This window comes from Peromyscus eremicus, chromosome 6, assembly GCF_949786415.1.
Source record: "Peromyscus eremicus chromosome 6, PerEre_H2_v1, whole genome shotgun sequence".
Lineage (NCBI taxonomy): Eukaryota > Metazoa > Chordata > Mammalia > Rodentia > Cricetidae > Peromyscus > Peromyscus eremicus.
The window spans coordinates 47,764,891-47,773,235 of record NC_081421.1 but is presented as its reverse complement, the minus strand read 5'-3'; the positions used below and the strand labels follow the sequence as shown (position 1 = coordinate 47,773,235).

Here is an 8,345-nt window from a genome sequence, read left to right as displayed (position 1 = left end):
CAGTCCACCTCAGTGCTAGTGAAAAGCTACACCTCTCCTTTGCTTTCACACATTCCTAAGTGCATTGGTGCTAACAACTCAGTTTAATAATATTTGGTGAGTAGAAATACAAATATTCTGCATACTATACTATTCGTATAAACGTACTATATTTCTTCAAAGAACTATTAGAATTATAAATGGGTATATAGAAGGATAATGATAATTATTCTATAGTTCATGGAAAACAGTAGACCTGGATAACAATGTTACCCTGTATAACATGGTGAAAAAACAAAACCAGAAAATTATTACTGTTGAAGCTTCAAATTCTAAGCACTGACGTGCATATGAATATGAAAAAAAAGAGCTGATGACATAATACAGAGGAGCTGTGATATAGAGAGGAGCAAGACACATTTACTATTTAATGCTGAAGAATGACCAAGGGAGTTAGTGAAATAAAATTTGAAAAAAAAAATGTAGAAAAGAATAGATGATAGGATAGATATGTTCATCTAGTGAAATTAATCTTAAGGAGCAAGAACACAGCTAATGGTATCACAATATCAGAACTCAAATTATATCCCAAAGCTGTAGTGGTAAAGCCTGCCTAGTACTGGCATAAAACCATGTAGAGCAGTGGAACAGAATTAAGGATCTATAGATTAGCCACCAAAGCCATGGCCAACTCATTTTTGATAAAAGATTAAAAAATAGTGGGGAAAGAAAGATCACCTATTTAATATATGGTGCTGGCAAAACTGTATATACACACACAGAATAATGAACACACACCTGCCTTTCTATGATTTAATGTACATGTGTATGTCATTTGCAAATTCAATAATACCCACACAGTATGTGGGTGGAAGATATGATTTGAATGTAGTTATAAATTTCAAAATAACATAAATTAGCATAGTTACATAGCTAAAGCACACTTTCTGAAATAACCCCATAATCTAAAACTGCTAATGTTTACTTAAATACTTAAACACCATCTCTTAATCACAGCGGCAGTAAGACAAAATACACTGATTTCTGGAAAAAAATTATTACACACACTTCAAAAATCATACCGATAATTCTTTGATTTTTGTGTCTTTCAAGTTATGTGTTGGTTTAAAACACACTTTTGTAACTGGATATAATTGGAATACAGACTACACATTTCCACATATGAATTCTCATACACTTCAGACACTGGTGTTTTTACTTAACAGAAATACACATTCTTTTTAATGGAGTGTCAGGTAAGTTCTATTGTACATCTAATATATGTTCAATATATCCCACTTCTGAATATTGAAGAAATAGATTTTCTTCTGTTTCTTTGAGTCACTTAAGTGCTTTGACTTTGATATTTGATACTATCACAATATATGAAAGGAGCCTTTCATAAGAAACTGGCCACAGGTCTATAACCAAAAGTGTTAAAATATGCACAAAGATATTCAGTTCAATTTTAAACAGCATGGGTATGACATACTTTTTTTGTCACTTGAGTTTACCTGAACAGTTATGACAGAGGAAAGGATAAACATAAAACGACTTCAAAGCATGGGAAATTACAGTTGTTGCAATAAACTTGATTAATTATGAAACAAAGGAAGAACACACACATTAAAACAGGATCACAACCTCTTGTGTTACAGCTAGAAACACATTAATGTGCTATAAGGCAGTCCAGGAGAGAAATGTCTGCACTATAACATGTGTACTTCAAAAATATTTAAGTAATAAATGTGAATAAATCTTCTAATCTTTTCAATGAACTTTAACATCTGCTTTTTTTCCTCCAATAATGAATAGAGAACTTGAAAAAACAAGAATTATAAATTTAGTTCTGTTTAGTTGCTTAGGGGACCAGGCTCCAGCAGCACAGGGCTCAAAGGGAATCCATGCAGTCTGCCCAGACTAAGATTTTTTATCTGAAGGAGTAAAAGGAAAAGACACTCACACTCTCTTGATTGTTTCCTTCAGATCTTTTCTTTATTCTTCTTTTGCATTCTTTATTCTTTTATCCTGGTGATGCCCTTCTTTTATTCTTGATGTTTTTCTTCTTACTTTTTTATTCTTCCTTATTCTCTCATTCCTGATATTTTCCTTCTACCTCTATATTTATTCTTGATATTTTCCTTCTAATTCATTTTAACTTGACTCTTTCTCTTACAGCTTATATACCCTAGCAAAATCTTTCAGGCAACATAGAAATTACAATATGGTTACATTCTATTTTTCAGGTAAATGATTACAATGATTAAAAGTAAAAAAAAAGCAGCATGTTTTCCATATCCTTTAAAATGATTATATATTTTATGTATTACAGGTGAAAAACAAATTATCCCAAGGACCCACCTGCATTCATGGCCAAGCAAGTTCTTATAAACTAACAGTTTGTAAGCAAGTAAGATATTCTTATACTGGCAGGCTGCATTTTGATGTTACAAAGAAAGGACCAATCACTTTATTATTTATCTTGAAAGGTAATCTTACTAGGAATCTTAGAGAAATCACAAACCTAAACTTTTTTTTTCAGAATATATAATAAAATTTAATGACCATGTAGAATATTTTCACATTAAAAATTGCAAACATTAAGAAAGAAAATTTCTAAATGATTGGGAAGGTAGTTCATGTACATTAACTGAAATACTTAATAGAATCAATACTTTAAAAAAAAGTTCCACCAGATTAGATTTTGTAGACTTGATGGGAAGGCAGAGCAGGAATTGGTCAAATGATGTTGTAGCATACGAAGCATTACAAAAGTCTTAGGATGACCAAAACAATATTCAAAAGAAGAGCACAAAGAGAAAACTCAACTCCCAAATCAAAACCTAATGCAAAACAAGAATTAATGAAATAACGTGAACAACGTCAGGCAGACATTCATCTGTAGAGAGTGAGAGAAAATTCATTTGACTTTCAGCAAATGATTCTTAGAAAACTTGTCTCTGGCCTTCTGTTCTGCCTTGGGATCTCTTTACATACTCACTCCTGCTGTTACTGTGTGCTCTATCATGAAGCCTTCATCAGAGCTGAATTTCTAGAAGTTTGTGCCATATTTTCAGGCCTCTACAGTTGTGAACTAAATAAATGCTTTTTGCCCAGTGTCAGGTCTTTTGTTACAGCAATGGGAAACAAACCTAAACTTTTATACATAAAAAACTGTTAGCTCTACTTTAAATCTTTAGGGTGATAACCACTCATCAATAGTTTTTTATATCAAGAAATTGAGGGCAAAAATGGGTTCAAGAAATTAATTATCATTTTTGATAATCAACTATGCCTAGCAAGGAAAGCACATCAGCTAGTAACAGTCAGACTTCTTTATATTTTTGACCTTATCTATGTGTCCTTGTAAACTTTAGATTGTTTTCTAGTGTTTTTTATCTCAAAGCTATAATCAAAATATCTGATATAACCTGAAGTTATTTTAAGGCTTTGTTTCAGCTATGGTGCACACTGAAACCTATGACTGAATCTTTTAACATGAAGATTAAAGGAACTCAAGCTAGCCTGGCTCCTGAGACTCAATTCTTTTTTTAATCATTAATCTGAACTGTGATCTAAGGAGCTTCTTATGTGAAACTCATAGGCCCTAGATGTGGCCTATTTCCTTGTATTTACTTTTAATCATCAAAATTCTATTTAAACTAACATTATTGTTATTTATTAGACAGCACAGTATAAGAAAAAATAATTTTGATAATAATCCACAGGTAAAGATGCCCAGTAGAACAGGGTGTTTCCAACAGATAAACACACTACATTACAGGCAGTGAGGATCTCTACATCCATTCACACCATGCCAGAAACCAGAGAAGGATAACAGCAGCAAACATGTAAAGGCACAGCAGAAGCAAAAGGCATTCTGGGGTTACTGGCCTCAAGGCCTAGCCCACCTGAGATTAATCTATCAGAGATTTGCCTACTGGTGGGCTGACACCTTGAACTTCAATTACCACCAGCTATTCCTCTGACACAACCACCTGCAATTCTTACATCAGCTCCTTCTCCAGCACTGTGTCTGCCTGTATGCCATCTACCATGACAATAAAGGACTTAATAAGAATTGCCTTGGTCATGATGCCTCTTCACAACAATAGAAACCCAAACAAAGATAATCAGTTGATTTGTATTTAAATTCTATTTTACAAAACTGGAAAAAGTATTTTATTGTTCTACTAAGAAAAATTTATAATTGTTGCATAACAATTGAAAATTCAATCACGATTAAAAGTAAATGCATGATCATTGTTCCCAAAATATTTCATAACTATCAATATGGATGTGTAATACTAATAAATAGAATATTATCGATCCACCACCTCCAAGTTCTGAACATCTTAAACATCATATTAAACATTTTAGTCTCTTAATTTTATTTTTAATTTAAAATCTTGTTTTGTCTTTGTTTCTGTATTTCAGTATCAGTTCATTCAACAATATGAAGTATATGATGATCAGAATGCAGAAGCTCTCTTTTTTTTACTTTATTGACACCTAGTAATTGCACATTTTAATGGTTTTTCATGTGCTATTTTCACATTGTAACAGTTTGTAATGATAAAAAAGAAGTCATGTTCTTTTATCTTCTATAAACCACACCCACATCAATATTTAGTTTTCAATAGTCTACTTTCAGGAAGACCTTGAAAGAAAAGTACCATGGCAGTCAATTTTTATTTTTCTTTCAAAAGAAAAAATATCATGAATGCTAATATTATTTTAAAATTATGAAATATTCCTATCATGAATACTCTATAGACTTCAGTCTTAACTAAACTTAATTTCAGCAGATATCGTACAAGTTATTTAAATCAATACCTGGAAAAGGAAACATGGAGACATATACAAAAGAAAGTACAAAATAGAAGCACAATTAAACTATAATAGAATTCACAAGTATTATAGTTAAGGTATAGAACCTAATAATTCATATGAGCAGGTAAGAGAATCAGAAACAGAATGTGGTTTCTCACACTATTATGAACTGTATTTAGTACATAATGGACAGGCAAAAGGACTGATAGCCTGAAGGAAATTTCTAGATGAAGTTTTAAGGAAGAATTTTTAAAACATGTTTTCCAACTTGTCTTTTAATGTTGATCTCATATGGAATTTTTTTTCTGAAAGTAATTTAGTAAAATAAATAGTATCATATCAACTCAAATAAAAAGGTATCCTCTGGCACCTTTTCTAGATAAATAACTTTATAAAATATGAAATTACCTAAGTTGAATGTTGTCAAAGATGACCTATGCTGTACCTGTACTGTAAGTGAACTGAATTTAGTATAATGTTACAGGCTTTACAGTCACTGACCCATTTAATTTTCATTTTGGGAATCCGAGATTGGGGACACTGTATCCTTAACTCAGAAGAGGTTGAGACAAAAGTATTGTCACAATTTCAATGCCACCATAGATTGCATAGTCAGTACCAATACATTCATAGTTATAGAATGAGACTCTGTCTCAAAACATTTTTAAAAGGGGACATATCCAAAAGGACATTGCAAAATCTGGCATGAGAGAACACAATTCTCTGAGTTTTGTAAAATCAGCCCACAATTGTCTTTTGCCATTCTAAGAAATAAAGTTTTTATGTGTACAATGTTACTATAGAGAAGATTCATAGCTCCTGACACTTCAAATTTCACATGCAGAACAGTAAGCAATTGTCACTCTCAGAGTGCACCTTTCTTTCAACTCACTTTTTACATAAAACTTCGCTTTCAATCTCACTTTCTACATAATCATATTTCTAAAAAAATCCTATATAATTTGAAGACGATTCTTGACCTGACTTCAATTTCAGGAATCCACACATAAAACTGAATGTGGCATTTGGCATCTATAATGCCAGCATTTCTCAAGCTGGAAGGCAGAGTCCCAAGGATCTGACAGAATCTATCTAGGGAAACCCACACAGATTAAACAGCTATTTAAAAAGCATAGATTCTGCCTCAGAATCAAGATGGAAGGACACAACAGAGTCTGGAAATACTGACCTCTGACATCCTCTTAAGCCATGGTACGCATATGGCTGGAAACACAGACACACATTGGCACATGCTAAATAAGTTAGTAATTCTTTATTTTAAATTTTAATATATTTTAAAGAATATTTTATTGGATATAATTGTAGGATTATTTTAGTTCAATGAACATATTTAAAACCATACAGAACATTCAATATAAATAGGCTATAAATTTAATATTTGAACAATTAATTACCCTTTGTTAATTCAAAAATATTAAATAATAAAATGATAATAAGTTTTATTTCTGCTTGATAATGACATAAAGTATGGGACTGGAGAGGTAGCTCACCAATTAGAGGTACATAGCACTCTTTCAGAAGGCCTGAGATCAGTCCATGGAATCTATATAGAGCACTACATAGATTATATAACTGGAACTCCTGCTGCATGGAGATTTCAGTCCTCTGCTCTCCTCCACCACATAAGTATACTTGCATACACACACACACACACACACACACACACACACACACACACACAGACAGTGAAAATGAAATCCTTTCCACAAAGACATGAAAGTATGCTTTATTTCTCTCTACTAACTATGTTTTAAAATTATTTTCATGTTAATAGTAATGTATAATTGATAAATAACACTTTGGTATTTTAATAGCCACATTTTTCCTATTTTAAGATGTGACCATTGATATGATTTTTGATGCATTTGAAGCAAATCTTCATCTTTAGAAAAATCTTATACACCATTATAAAGAAATTAGCTTTTATATTTTAAATGCCAAATCCTAAATTGAAAGATAAATCAACATATAAGAGAAATAGCTGAAAGATGGAGTATTCCTGCTCTTATAATTGAGGATTAAGTGCTTGCTTCGGCAGCACATACTAAAATTGGAATGATATAGAGAAGATTAGCATGGCCCCTGCGCAAGGATGACACGCAAATTCGTAAAGCGTTCCATATTTTAAAAATAATAATAATAATTGAGGATTAAGGTTTCTGGAGTAATTTAGAGTTGTTATATTTTCTGATGAATGAAATAACAAAATCCAAACTACTCAGCTTATTTTTGCCACTTAAGATATCTTTACAGTTTTTATGTTTGTTCTTAGAATTCAGTTTGAAATACATAGTTTTTCAATTTTAGCATGGAGGGAAAATCTTCCTTATTGACATGCATTAGGTTGGTCTGCATTTTTCTTCACAAAAAATGAGCAATTGTGCCAAGAATATACTTTTATTATATTGTTTTTAAGTTTGCACATTCATTTCATGTGATGATATTGTGTTCCCCAGTATATTGTGTACCCTAATAAACTTATCTGGGGTCAGAGAACAGAACAGTCACTAGATATAGAAGCCAGAAAATGGTGGCACACACACACACACCTTTAATCCTAGCATTCTGAAGGCAGAGATCCAGATGGATCTCTGTGAGTTCAAAGCCACACTAGAAACAGCCAGGCATGGTGGGTGACACATGCCTTTAATCCCAGGAAGTGATGGCAGGAAGCAGAAAGGTATACAAGGCTTGAAAACCAGGAACTAGAGTCTGTTAAGCTTTTAGGCTTTTGAGCAGCAGTTCAGCTGAGATCTATTCCAGATGAGGACTCAGAGGCTTCCAGTTTGAGGAAATAGGATTGGCTAAGAAGTTGGAGAGGTGAGGTAAGCTGTGGCTTGTTCTGTTTCTCTGATCTTCCAGCGTTCACTCCAATACCTGGTTCCAGGTTTGTTTTTTATTAATAAGACCTTTTAAGACTCACGCTACAATTTTATTCATCAGTATTATCCTTGTACCTTACAGAGTTCACAAACTTAAGTACAACACAGTTTAAAAGTTAACTCCCTGGAGTAGGAATGGAAAAAAAAAGGTCAAGTTTTTATTTTAATATGGCATATTCAGAATGGCACTAGCCATGTTTCATAGTTACTCCACACATTTAGATATCATACCTGGGTGATTTAAAGCACAGGAATTTGTTTATCAATTATAATAGAGCCAAGTAGGATAAAAGACAAAAGTGATAGCAGGGTTGATTTCTGTTAGTACCTTGTACTCACTCAGCTTTCTCTCAGTATATGCATGCTACTGGATTTTGTTTTTAAAGTCAGGCTTGGTAGGTGAATAAAAGTCCTTTATAGCCTCAGTAAGTTTTAATGACTTCATTAAAGGTTCTATCTTCAAAGATAAGATTTCAAGCATCTATGCATGAATTTTAGAGAAAAAAGAATTTGTACTATAATAAGTGGTACAGCAAATATTTCTCAAGTGGAAGATCATGACACCAACTGCTCAACACAAAGGAAAAAGAATGACCACATAAATATCATGAAGGCTTCAGTTCAGTCTTT

The 8,345-nt window shown here is 32.6% G+C and overlaps 1 non-coding gene across 1 annotated transcript; it reads left to right on the top strand.

Annotated features, from left to right (window-relative positions):
* Window positions 1–6,857: 6,857 nt before the first annotated feature.
* On the top strand, window positions 6,858–6,960 carry LOC131913992 (U6 spliceosomal RNA). Its single transcript, XR_009380053.1, has one exon. It is a non-coding gene; the product is annotated as a U6 spliceosomal RNA (small nuclear RNA).
* Window positions 6,961–8,345: the final 1,385 nt, after the last annotated feature.